Source organism: Bos taurus, chromosome 23 (genome assembly GCF_002263795.3).
Source record: "Bos taurus isolate L1 Dominette 01449 registration number 42190680 breed Hereford chromosome 23, ARS-UCD2.0, whole genome shotgun sequence".
In the NCBI taxonomy this organism is placed as follows: domain Eukaryota; kingdom Metazoa; phylum Chordata; class Mammalia; order Artiodactyla; family Bovidae; genus Bos; species Bos taurus.
The window spans coordinates 13,042,530-13,056,025 of NC_037350.1; positions in this window are offsets into that span (position 1 = coordinate 13,042,530).

The window sequence follows — 13,496 nt, forward strand, 5'->3', positions numbered from 1 at the left end:
TAAGAGTCAGGACACGACTGAGTGACTTCACTTTCACTTTTCACTTTCATGCATTGGAGCAGAAAATGGTAACCCGTTATAGTATTCTTGCCTGGAGAATCCCAGGGACAGAGGAGCCTGGTGGGCTGCCGTCTATGGGGTCGCACAGAGTTGGACACGACTGAAGCGACTTAGCAGCAGCAGCAGCAGCAAGGGTCTTTGGTGCCTATAGGCTTTTGCATGAACTGTTCCCCGTACTTACATTGGTCAAAGCCCTTTGAGTGTCAAAGAACATAGCAGTTACAAAAGATGAGGTTCAATGAAAGGATACAGCTATCAGGGGAAACAGAAACTGCCCAGTCATGTCTCCACCTCTCTCACCAGAGGTCTGCTCTATTCTCCTCCTCCTCTCTGCATACCTCCTTCTTCTCCCCACCCTCTGGCTTACACATGACCCCAATACCTGCCACTGCTCCCAAACCTCCATGACTTCAGGTTTAGGTCCCCACAGCTCACTGTCTTAATCCTTTAATAAATTCAAAGTGAAGTGAAAGTTAGTCCCACAGCTGTGTCTGATTCTTTGTGATCCCATGGACTGCAGCCTGCCTGGTTCCTCTGTCCATGGAATTCTCCAGGCAAGAGTATTGGAGTGGGTTGCCATTCCCTTCTTCAGGGGACCTTCCTGATTTGGGGATCAAACCCGGGTCTCCTGCACTGCAGGCAGACACTCTACCAACTGAGTCATCCTAATTTCAAATGCCTAGCCAGCCCATCTCAATGGCTCACCCTGGTTCAGGTTTCCTCTCCTAGTCCAATCAGGTTTACCAAGGTTAATCACGTGGTTCCAAGACAGCTACCTAGGTTGTCCATCTTCAGGAAGAACAATGGGTAGGAAAAGCATCTCAAATGTATCCACACACTCAGCACCTTTCTCTCTGCCCTACCCCACGTTCATTTAAGGATGCCTTTAGTACATTCTTACCGATTAACTTCATAAAGAGCACTGGGGGGGTTGAAGGTGGAGGAACCAGGCTCAGATTTGTGACTCTGGGCAAAGCAATGCCCATCTCTGGGTTGCAGTTCCTTCTTCTGTAACATGAGGGGGGTCTCTGTTTCAACTAGGTCAGAGGTTCTCAATCCTGGGAAAACATTAAAATCATCTAGGGAGTTTTTCTTTTAATTTTTAAAACTCATTTTCATTTTTGGCCATGCTGAGTCTTCACTGGGGTGCCTGGACTTCCTCTAGTCACACTGTGTGCAGGCTTCTCTTTAGTGGAGCACGGGCTCTCTAGTTGTCGCGCCCAGGCTTAGCTGTCCTGCAACATGTGGGATCTTACTTCCCCCATCAGAGATTAAACCTGAGTCCCCTGCTTTGAAAGGTGGGTTCCCAACCCCTGGATTGCCAGGGAAGTCCACATCTCGGAAGTTTTTAAATAAAATTCTGATAGCTGGTCTCACCTCCTTTCCTCTGCAAAGATTCTGATTTCATTGGTTGGAGTGAGATCTGGGTAACATACTTTGAAAGGGCCCCTGTGATTCTAATACACAGCCAGGGTTTACAGCTATTGGATCAGAATCTAATCATTAGATTATCACTAATACTCAGTGGCTAAAATGGTACTTGGCTTACCATGGGTGCTCAATAGATTCTCTCTAAAGGAATGAATTCTCTTCAGCTGTAACATTCTGTGCTGAGAGGTAGGTTTAGGTGTTCTGGGATGCTCCAGTGGAACTCAGTTAAAGAATTTGCTCAGAACCAGGGACAGAAAGACTGGAAGGAGGGTCACCACCAGTTAAGGAGGAATCTCAAGAGTGGTCCTTTGGAGATAGGCCAAGTTGGATACTCTGACTCACATGGTACCTACTGCTGACCTGGAGGCCCAGAGGTTGGAGGGCTGCCCTCATGGTAGGGATGAGGTCTTAGAGATTTGAAGGGCAGCCCAGCTCTGTGACTTCAGGCAAGTCAATGGACCACAAGATTATCCATACAAAACAGGAATTTGAGTTCTCCTTCATTAGGCTGATGAGAAGATTAAGAGAGACAAAAGATTGGAATGTAAATAATTATTCAAATGAGGCCTCAGGTAAAGCTCACATTATCACTGCCTCCCATCTCCTGGAGGCAGCTGTAGGGGGGTGGGGGAGGGGGGGCATTAGATGGCCAAGTTCTGACCTGGAAAATGACAGCTGTCCAAAGTTCTCACTGGAACTTCAGTGAGTTATTGTCAAGCGTTACCTAGAGTGAGTGGAAAGACCATAATGTACCCGCCATCCTTGTGGCCCTGGGCCCCACATGCTAATCTTTGAGGCAGGTTATAGTTCCCAGTTTTCCTGAGAAATAACAGGCCCAGACTGGTTTTAACAGAGGTCCAGATGGGTTCAAAATTGGGAAAGGAGTACATCAAGGCTGTATACTGTCCCCCTGCTTATTTAACTTACATGCAGAGTACATCATGTGAAATGCTGGCCTAGATAAAGCACAAGCTGGAATCAAGATTGCTGGGAGAAATATCTGTAACCTCAGATACACAGAGGACACCACCCTTAGCGCAGAAAGCAAAGAGCAACTAAAGAGCCTCTTGATGAAAGTGAAAGGAGAGTGAAAAACCTGGCTTAAAATTCAACATTCAAAAAATGAAGATCATGGCATCTGGTCCCAACATTTCATAGCATATAGATGGGGAAACAATGAAAACAGTGACAGACTTTATTTTCTTGGACTCCAAAATCACTGCAGATGATGACTGCAGCCACGAAGTTAAAAGATGCTTGCTCCTTGGAAGAAAAGCTAGACAGCATATTAAAAAGCAGAGACATTACTCTGCCGACACAGGTCCATATAGTCAAAGCTATGGTTTTTCCAGTAGTCATGTATGCATGTGAGAGTTGGACCATAAAGAAGGCTGCGCACCGAAGAATTGATGCTTTTGAACTGTGGTGCTGGAGAAGACTCTTGAAAGTCCCTTGGACTGCAAGGAGATCAAACCAGTCAATCTTAAAGGAAATCAGTCCTGAATATATATTGGAAGGGCTGATGCTGAAGCTAAAGCTCCAATACTCTGGCCACCTGATGCAAAGAACTGACTCTTGAAAAAGAGCCTGATGCTGGGAAAGATTGAAGGCAGGAGCAGAAGGGGACGACAGAGGAGGAGATCGTTGGATGGCATCACCAACTCAATGGAGATGACTTTGAGCAAGCTCCGGAAGATGGTGAAGGACAGGGAAGCCTGGCGTGCTGCAGCCCATAGGATCAAAAAGAGTTGGACACGACTGAGTGACTGAACAACAACAGAGAGGTTAAGTGACTTGCCCGAGGACAGGCGGCTAGGAGAGGGCTGAACCTGATATTTAAGGCAGCCCAAGATGGGACAGATACCTGTGAGACATCTATTGACAGAAAAAAATCCAGTAGCCACAAATGTGAAGTTACCTGCAAAGTGGAGAAGAGCAGAATAGAAAACCTGGGAGAGGCAGGGACTGCTGAGAGAATCTAGAAGGTTAGTGTACAATCACGCCAACCTGTGGTGGAGGAGCATGAAGAAATGACGTCTCATTACTATCTCGAGCTGCTTCTCCTGGGGTTACCTGGTAAGACCAGAGACCACTTTAGCTAGTCACAGAAAGAAAACGTGTGGTTAGGATTCAGCAGGTGATCTCAGGGGATCGAGAAATGGGAAGTGAAGTTGATCAGTCGTGTCCGACTCTTTGCAACTATGAGGTTCCTCCACCTATGGAATTTTCCAGGCAGGAGTACTGGAGTGGGTTGCCGTTTGTGGGACCTATAAGCAATTCCTTATGGAGAGTTTGGAGCTGGGGGCTAGAAAGCTGTCTTCTCTGTATTGTTCATTTGTCTCTCTTGCTATCTGTATCTTTATGCTTCTATTCCTTTCCCTCAGCCCCCTTTTCTCTGTCTCTGTCTGACCTCATGCTATGCATGTATACACCACATGCACACACACTCTACACCCCACATTCATGCCCCTTTGCCTTCCTCTGTGCCCCTGCCTGCTCCATCCTACTCTCTCCACTGTCTGACTTCTATGTGAGCACACTTTCTGCTATTGCTGTTGTTGGGTCACCAAGTTGTGTCCAGCTCTTTGTGACCCCATGGACTGCAGCACACCAGACTTCCCTGTCCCTCACCATCTCCGGAGTTTGCCCAGGTTCTTGTCCATTGAATCGGTGATACCATCCAACCATCTCATCCTCTGTTGCCCTCTTCTCCTTCTACCTTTAATCTCTCCCAACATCAGAGTCTTTTCCAATGAGTCAGCTCTTCCCATTAGGTGGCCAAAGTATTGGAGCTTCAGCTTCAACATCAGTCCTTTCAAAGAGTACTCAGGGTGATTTCCTTGAAGATTGACTGGTTTGATCCCCTTGCTTTCCAAGGGACTCTCAAGAGTCTTCTCCAGCCCCACAGTTCAAAAGCATCAATTCTTCGGCGTTCTGCTTTCTTTATTGTGATGGCAGCCATGATAGAGTGCCCACAGACCTCCAACTATAGGTAGGTAGGTCAATGACCCCCGTTGCTGCCTCTGAAATCCATCACCATGTTTGTGCCTAGACCATGGACTGCTCCAGACAGTGACTGAGCAGAACAGGGTACCAAGGTGGGCCCGTTCCCTGGAGACCTGGGGCTCACCAGATCCTAGCCTAACCCCCCACAGCAATCAGGGCAGTCTAGCTTGCTTCACTCAAACTTGCCTCCCTCTCAGTCACTCAGGATGGGACTTGCATTTGGTCAGATGGTGCCACCAGCCTCTCACAGATGCTTCCCCTAACATGGTCCTTTCTGGCTTAACCCAGCACCCACCTCTTGAAGAACCTGGACCAACACACGGCAGTTCCATGTGGGTCATGATGGACCCACCCACTCCAACCCTACTGACTCTCCTTCCATTCCTGTCACCAATACACACACCGAGGATGGAAGTGGACTCAAACAAAAGAAGAGGAGCCTTTTCCCTGGGGCCCCTTGTCAAGTCCCGCACAGAGCCTGTCCCAAAGCAAGTGGTCACTAAAGAATGGCGGTTGTTAGAGGGACAGCCCCTAGTCCCTGCTGTGCAGCTCACAGCATGGTTGGCCCACAACTGGCTCACTGAGGAGGGAGTGAGCTTCTGGGACGATTCTGGGGTGGGGCTGGGGGCACTGGACCTCTGCAGCACCCACTTCTAACTAGGACCCTGGGCATCCTCTGTGAAGTCACCTCTTCCCCTGCGTTGGGGGCGGGGAATTTCTTGAAAGCCTTAGAGTCCTTCCTGTGTTGGCTTAAATCATGCACAGCATTGTGTGCGTCATTGGTGTTCTTGCTCGGTGATATGATCCTTGCACCCTTAGTGAGGTTCCCACCACCCCCCCACCCCCGCCAATAGTCCAGGTTCAGTTATCACACCTAGTGTTTGCCAACAGGGTCTCTCCTTTAATTACAAGGACACCCAGGGGATGAGGACTTTGCTGAAACCACAGTGCAACTGGGACAGTATAAAGCATGTCCTGGACTAGATTTTGGGCAGCCGGAGAACTCCAGCTGAAGGCAGATAGGCATTCTACAGAAGGCCTGTCTTCCCCTTTCTTCCTCTAGTTTGGAGTGTGACCCTTGGCTGTACCCTTCTGTGTACATACATGGGGCAGGTATCTGTGCCACCTGCCCACCCACTACCCTCACAATCAGCACCCCTGGCCTTGAATCCTCACCGCCTCTCAGCAATGGTCTCAGAGGCCCACAGGATTGTAAGGGGCATTTCATGAAGTATGTTCTCCCTGGAATCCTGACATTGCTTGCTCCTTCCCAAGGCGGGCAAAACCTCACTGCAGTCTATCCCATCCAGCCACACAACCCATCCAGAAGATAGGGCCACCACAGGCTAGTAAATATTTAACATCTGGCTCTCTATAGAGAGGACAGCCCTAATTATAGTGTTTGCTCATTTCTGAGGTGTAAATACTTCTATTATGGCTATTTTAAGCTATAACATGATGTCGTAAAAATAAAGTTGGCAAGAGAACCAGTAGTATACCATTATGTAATGTGTCCACCAGGCACCTCCAGGGGATGTCAGTAACCTCAAAAGCCTGGAGAGCACTAACAGGTAAAGTAATTAGGGAATGATGCCTTTGGAATCCTTTCACCTTTCCTCTGCATACAATTTGAGGGCTTCCCAGGTGGCGCTAGTGGTAAAGAATCTGCCTGCCAATGCAGGAGACTCACACAGTTTGATTATGTAATTTACTTAATACCATCAGCTTGTAAAATTTCTGAAACTTTCTAGTTCTCATGAGCAGGTATGAATGGGCTCCAGACCCCTGGGTCAGAATCTTTCCCCTGGAGTGAACGGTTGAGGGTGGGCATGTGAGTGGACAGATACACACACACACACACACACACACACACACACGGGGTGACCACCCTGTGGGTTACTGTCTGCTCCTCATTTCTCTTCCCCCTCAGTCACCAGCACTACGTGTTCCAGGCAGCCCACGAGGGACTCAACAGGTACCTGTCCTTTGAATTGAATACAGTGTGATGTCAACACTCCAGATGAACAGCTCAGCTGGCCAGAGCTGCAGGTGAAGGAATCTAAGGAGGAGGAGGAAGTGTTAGCTAATTGGAAGTAAACACAGATTTCAATGCAGAATATAAACACAGGCAGGGAGGGGTTGGCAGAAGATACCACAAACACAGAGCAAACCTGCCCTCTGAGATCATCAGCCTGGCATTTCCAGAACCTGAGTGTTTCTGAATTTTACTCCACATCTGCAGGGTCAGAACCTTTTTTTTTTTTTTAATATTTATTTATTGGCTGCGCGGGCGCAGGAGGGCCTAAAGGAGCTAGAAGGTCAGGAAGGGCAGCTGTGAGGAGATACCCCTCGTCCAAGGTAAGGAGCAGCGGCTGTGCTTTGCTGAAGCAGCTGTGAAGAGATACCCCAAGCCCAAGGTAAGAGAAACCCAAGTAAGAAGGTAGGTGTTGCAAGAGGGCATCAGAGGGCAGATACACTGAAACCATACTCACACATAACTAGTCAATCTAATCACACTAGGACCACAGCCTTGTCTAACTCAATGAAACTAAGCCATGCCCGTGGGGCAACCCAAGATGGGTGGATCATGGTGGAGAGATCTGACAGAATGTGGTCCACTGGAGAAGGGAATGGCAAACCACTTGAGTATTCTTGCCTCGAGAACCCCATGAACAGTATGAAAAGGCAAAATAATAGGATACTGAAAGAGGAACTCCCCAGGTCAGTAGGTGCCCAATATGCTACTGGAGATCAGTGGAGAAATAACTCCAGAAAGAATGAAGGGATGGAGCCAAAGCAAAAAGAATACCCAGCTGTGGATGTGACTGGTGATAGAAGCAAGGTCCGATGCTGTAAAGAGCAATATTGCATAGGAACCTGGAATGTCAGGTCCATGAATCAAGGCAAATTGGAAGTGGTCAAACAAGAGATGGCAAGAGTGAATGTCGACATTCTAGGAATCAGCGAACTGACACGGACTGGAATGGGTGAATTTAACTCATATGACCATTATATCTACTACTGCGGGCAGGAATCCCTCAGAAGAAATGGAGCAGCCATTATGGTCAACAAAAGAGTCCGAAATGCAGACTTGGATGCAGTCTCAAAAACGACAGAATGATCTCTGTTCATTTCCAAGGCAAACCATTCAATATCACAGTAATCCAAGTCTATGCCCCAACCAGTAACGCTGAAGAAGCTGAAGTGGAATGGTTCTATGAAGACCTACAAGACCTTTTAGAACTAACACCCCAAAAAGATGTCCTTTTCATTATAGGGGACTGGAATGCAAAAGTAGGAAGTCAAGAAACACCTGGAGTAACAGGCAAATGGAATACGGCCTTGGAATACGGGATGAAGCAGGGCAAAGACTAATAGAGTTTTGCCAAGAAAATGCACTGGTCATAACAAACACCCTCTTCCAACAACACAAGAGAAGATTCTATACATGGACATCACCAGATGGTCAACACCGAAATCAGATTTATTATATTTTTTGCAGCCAAAGATGGAGAAGCTCTATACAGTCAGCAAAAACAAGACCAGGAGCTGACTGTGGCTCAGATCATGAACTCCTTATTGCCAAATTCAGACTTAAATTGAAGAAAGTAGGGAAGACCACTAGATCATTCAGGTATGACCTAAATCAAATCCCTTATGATTATACAGTGGAAGTGAGAAATAGATTTAAGGGCCTAGATCTGATAGATAGAATGCCTGATGAACTATGGAATGAGGTTCGTGACATTGTACAGGAGACAGGGATCAAGACCATCCCCATGGAAAAGAAATGCAAAAAAGCAAAATGGCTGTCTGGGGAGGCCTTACAAATAGCTGTGAAAAGAAGAGAAGCAAAAAGCAAAGGAGAAAAGGAAAGATATAAGCATCTGAAAGCAGAGTTCCAAAGAATAGCAAGAAGAGATAAGAAAGCCTTCTTCAGTGATCAGTGCAAAGAAATAGAGGAAAACAACAGAATGGGAAAGACTAGAGATCTCTTCAAGAAAATTAGAGATACTAAGGGAACACTTTATACAAAGATGGGCTCGATAAAGGACAGAAATGGTATGGACCTAACAGAAGCAGAAGATATTAAGAAGAGATGGCAAGAATACACAGAAGAACTATACAAAAAAGATCTTCACGACCCAGATAATCACAATGGTGTGATCACTGACCTAGAGCCAGACATCCTAGAATGTGAAGTCAAGTGGGCCTTAGAAAGCATCACTATGAACAAAGCTAGAGGAGGTGATGGAATTCCAGTTGAGCTCTTTCAAATCCTGAAAGATGATGCTGTGAAGGTGCTGCACTCAATATGCCAGCAAATTTGGAAAACTCAGCAGTGGCCACAGGACTGGAAAAGGTCAGTTTTCATTCCAATCCCAAAGAAAGGCAATGCCAAAGAATGCTCAAACTACCACACAATTGCACTCATCTCACACGCTAGTAAAGTAATGCTCAAAATTCTCCAAGCCAGGCTTAAGCAATATGTGAACCATGAACTTCCTGATGTTCAAGCTGGTTTTCGAAAAGGCAGAGGAACCAGAGATCAAATTGCCAACACTCGCTGGATCATGGAAAAAGCAAGAGAGTTCCAGAAAAACATCTATTTCTGGTTTATTGACTATGCCAAAGCCTTTGACTGTGTGGATCACAATAAACTGTGGAAAATTCTGAAAGAGACGGGAATACCAGACCACCTGACCTGCCTCTTGAGAAACCTATATGCAGGTCAGGAAGCAACAGTTAGAACTGGACATGGAACAACAGACTGGTTCCAAATAGGAAAAGGAGTATGTCAAGGCTGTATATTGTCACTCTGCTTATTTAACTTACATGCAGAGTACATGAGAAACGCTGGACTTGAAGAAGCACAAGCTGGAATCAAGATTGCCGGGAGAAATATCAATAACCTCAGATATGCAGATGACACCACCCTTACGGCAGAAAGTGAAGAGGAACTACAAAGCCTCTTGATGAAAGTGAAAGTGGAGAGTGAAAAAGTTGGCTTAAAGTTCAACATTCTGAAAACGAAGATCATGGCATCCGGTCCCACCACTTCATGGGAAATAGATGGGGAAACAGTGGAAACAGTGTCAGACTTTATTTTTCTGGGCTCCAAAATCACTGCAGATGGTGACTGCAGCCATGAAATTAAAAGACGCTTACTCCTTGGAAGGAAAGTTATGACCAACCTAGATAGCATATTCAAAAGCAGAGACATTACTTTGCCAACAAAGATTTGTCTAGTCAAGGCTATGGTTTTTCCTGTGGTCATGTTTGGATGTGAGAGTTGGACTGTGAAGAAGGCTGAGCGCCGAAGAATGGATGCTTTTGAACTGTGGTGTTGGAGAGGACTCTTGAGAGTCCCTTGGACTGCAAGGAGATCCATCCAGTCCATTCTGAAGGAGATCAGCCCTGGAATTTCTTTGGAAGGAATGATGCTAAAGCTGAAACTCCAATACTTTGGCCACCTCATGGGAAGAGTTGACTCATTGGAAAAGACTCTGATGCTGGGAGGGATTGGGGGCAGGAGGAGAAGGGGACAACAGAGGATGAAATGGCTGGATGGCATCACTGACTCGATGGACGTGAGTCTGGGTGAACTCCGGGAGTTGGTGATGGACAGGGAGGCTTGGCATGCTGCGATTCATGGGGTCGCAAAGAGTTGGACAGGATTGGGCGACTGAACTGAACTGAATTTATTCATTTGGCTGCATCAGGTCTTAGTTGAGGCACACAGGATCTTCATTGTGGCTCGAGGGCTTTTTCTAGTTGCGGTCGGAGGGTTTAGTTGCCCCGCAGCATGTAGAATTGATGCTTTTGAACTGTGGGGCTGGAGAAGACTCTTGAGAGTCCCTTGGACAGCAGCAAGATCAAACAAGTCAGTCCTAAAGGAAGTCAACCCTGAATATTCATTGGAAGGACTGATGCTAAAGCTAAAGCTCCAATATTTTGGCCACCCAATGAAAGAGCTGACTCATTGGAAAAGACCCTGATGCTGGGAAAGAATGAGGGCAGGAAGAGAAGGGAGCAACATAGGATGAGATGGTTGGATGACATCATCGATTCAAAGGACATGAACTTGGGCAAACTCTGAGAGACATCAAGCCTGGTGTGCTGCAGTCCATGGGGTCACAAAGAGTCTGACTGAGCAACTGAACAACATCAGATTTTAGTTCCCTGACCAAGGATTGAACCTGCATCCCCTGCATTGCAAGGTGGATTCTTAACCACTGGACTACTAGGGAAGTCTCCAGAAGCTCTTGAGACAGAGTCCAGGAATCCCCTGTGACTGCTGGGTAGTCACCACAGGGCTGAGATGTGCTCATTGGTTCTCACTGGTCCTGCAGAGGATGGGTAGCTGGGAGCTGCAGCCAGGGCACCCTCTCTGGATCCCCTGAACCCTGCTCTGGCAGGGGTGTGTGGTAATTACTAGCACAGGCTCTGGGGTCTCAGGTTTGAACCCAGGCTCTGCTTCTAGCTGTGTGACTTCGGGCAAGTTATATACCTACTCTGTGACTCTGCTTCCAAAGAGGGATGATAATCCTGACCTCTCAGTGTGGCAGGGATTAAATGTGTTCTGAGGTCACAGGCAAGTAAGCATCCTGTAAATGGCCAAGGTGGCCTATTTAGGATGCAAGGCTAGATGGTAGATCCCAGGCTTCCCAGTATGGTTCAGATATAGCAGAGAGGACAGGAGACCCCAAAGTAGAAGAGACTTCAATATCTTGATGGTAAAAAGCTTTGATCCTGTTTAAGGAAGGGACCTCCTGGTAAGGAGAGATCGAGTGTCAGGGCAGTAGGTGCTGTTTGTGGCCTTGTCCCACTTCCTCAGCTCACTGTGAATGTCAGTGCGGCTATAGTGGACAGTCTGTACTTGTGGCCGGAACCCCTCCCCAGGGTACCTAGGTGGCTCTCTGCGTTCCCACTCCAGGGCTTTCTCCAAAACCCGGCAGGAGGTCTCTTAGCCCTGGGGCAAGCCCAGCCTGTGTTCTCGTCAGCTACCACTGCATAACAAACCAACCCCAAACGTAGGGGTTTAAAACAATACCAGTCTTGTATTTGCTTGTGACTTTTTGATTTGGAGAATGGCCAGTCTCTTCCTGCAGCCTCAACTGGGGCCGGAACGTCCCAGATAGCTCCTCAGCTGGGCAGATCCCCTCCAGGGCCTGGGTCTCCAGGAACTTGGATTTCTTACCTTGCAGCTGGCTTCCCTGAGAGCATGAAAGGAGAAGCTGCCAGGCCTCTTAACACAGAAGATCACCTTGAGGTATTCTATCAGTCAAAACAGTCCAAGGCCAGAACGCATGCAAATCCACCAATGGACCCCACCTCTTGTTTGGGGAGTGGCAAGGTCAGTCTGCCGAGGACAGTGTGAGATGGTGGTGTCATTGGATGGTGTGGTGGGCCACATCCAGCCTGTATGGGAGGGAAGTGGAGACTGATGTTCCTCAGGCCACACTCCTTTTTAAATTAATTAATTTATTTTAATTAGAGGATAATTACTTTACAATATTGTAAAGTACAATATTCCTATACATCAACATGAATTGGCCATAGGCATACATGTGACCCCTCCCTCCTGAAATGCACTCTCACCTCCTTCCCCACCGGATCCCTCCAGGTTGTCACTTTGGGGGTCCCTGTGTCATACATCAAACTCCCACTGACTATTTTACATATGGTAATATATATGTTTCAAGGCTCTTCTCTCAAATCATCCCACCCTCTCCTTCTTCCACTGTGTCCAAAAGTCTGTTCTTCATGTCTGTGTCTCTTTGCTGCCCTGTACATAGGATCGTTGGTACTATCTTTCTAGATTCCATATATATGCACTAATATATGATATTTGTCTTTCTTTTCCTGACTTACTTCACTCTGTATAGTAGGCTCTAGGTTCATCCACCTCATTAGAACTGACTCACATGTGTTCCTTTTTATGGCTGAGTGATATTGCATTGTATGCATGTACCACAACTGCTTTATCCATTCATCTCCTGATGGACATCTAGGTTGCTTCTGTGTCCTAGCTATTGTAAATGGTGCTTCAGTGAACGCTGGGGTACACGTGTCTTTTTCAATTGTGGTTTGCCCAGGGTGTGTGCCCAGTAGTGGGTCTGCTACATCGTACGGCAGTTTTACTCCTAGTTTTTTTTAAAGACTCTGCATGGTGGTTGTATCAGTTTGCATTCCCATCAACATTGTAAGAGTATTCCTTTTCATCCATACCCTCTCCAGCATTTACTGTTTGTGGACTTTTTAAAGATAGCCATGCTGCCGGGTGTGAGACCATACCTCCTTGTAGTTTTGCCTTGCATTTCTCTCACAGTGAGCCTTGTTGAGCATCTTTGCATGTGTTTATTAGCCATCCATCTATATGTTTTCTTCGGAGAAATGTCTGTTTAGGTCTTCTGCACACTTTTCAGTTGGGTTGTTTGTTTTTCTGGTATTGAGTTGCATGAGTTGCTTGTATATTTTGGGGGTTAATTCTTTGTCATGTTATTTTGTTTGCTATTATTTCCTCCCACTCTGAGGGTTGTCTTTTCACCTTGCTTATAGTTTCCTTCGTCCTGCAAAAGCTTTTACATTTACTTAGGTCCTTGGGGCCATTCATAACCAACAAGGTTGGGAACTGGTGGATAAACACAGGTCTCTGGTCCTTTAGAGGGACAATTCTGAGGTGTATAGGACAAGCTCTTCGGGGGGGTGGGGGTCCCAGCAGGATCCAGCCCCAACTGCCTGCAGTGAGACTAGCTCAACCATGCCCCCTTATCTTGTGCTCTTTAAAAAAAGTTTTTTTTTTAATTTAGTTTTGGGTGCGCTGGGTCTTTGCTGCAGCACACAGCCTACTTCTGGTGTGGTACGCGGCCTTTTCATTGCAATGGCTTCTCTTGTTTGGGAGGTTCAAGGGTGCACAGGTTTGGTAGCTTTGGTGCATGGGCTTAGTTGCCCAGAGGCACGCGGGATCTTCTCAGAGCAGGTGGTGAACCGGTGTC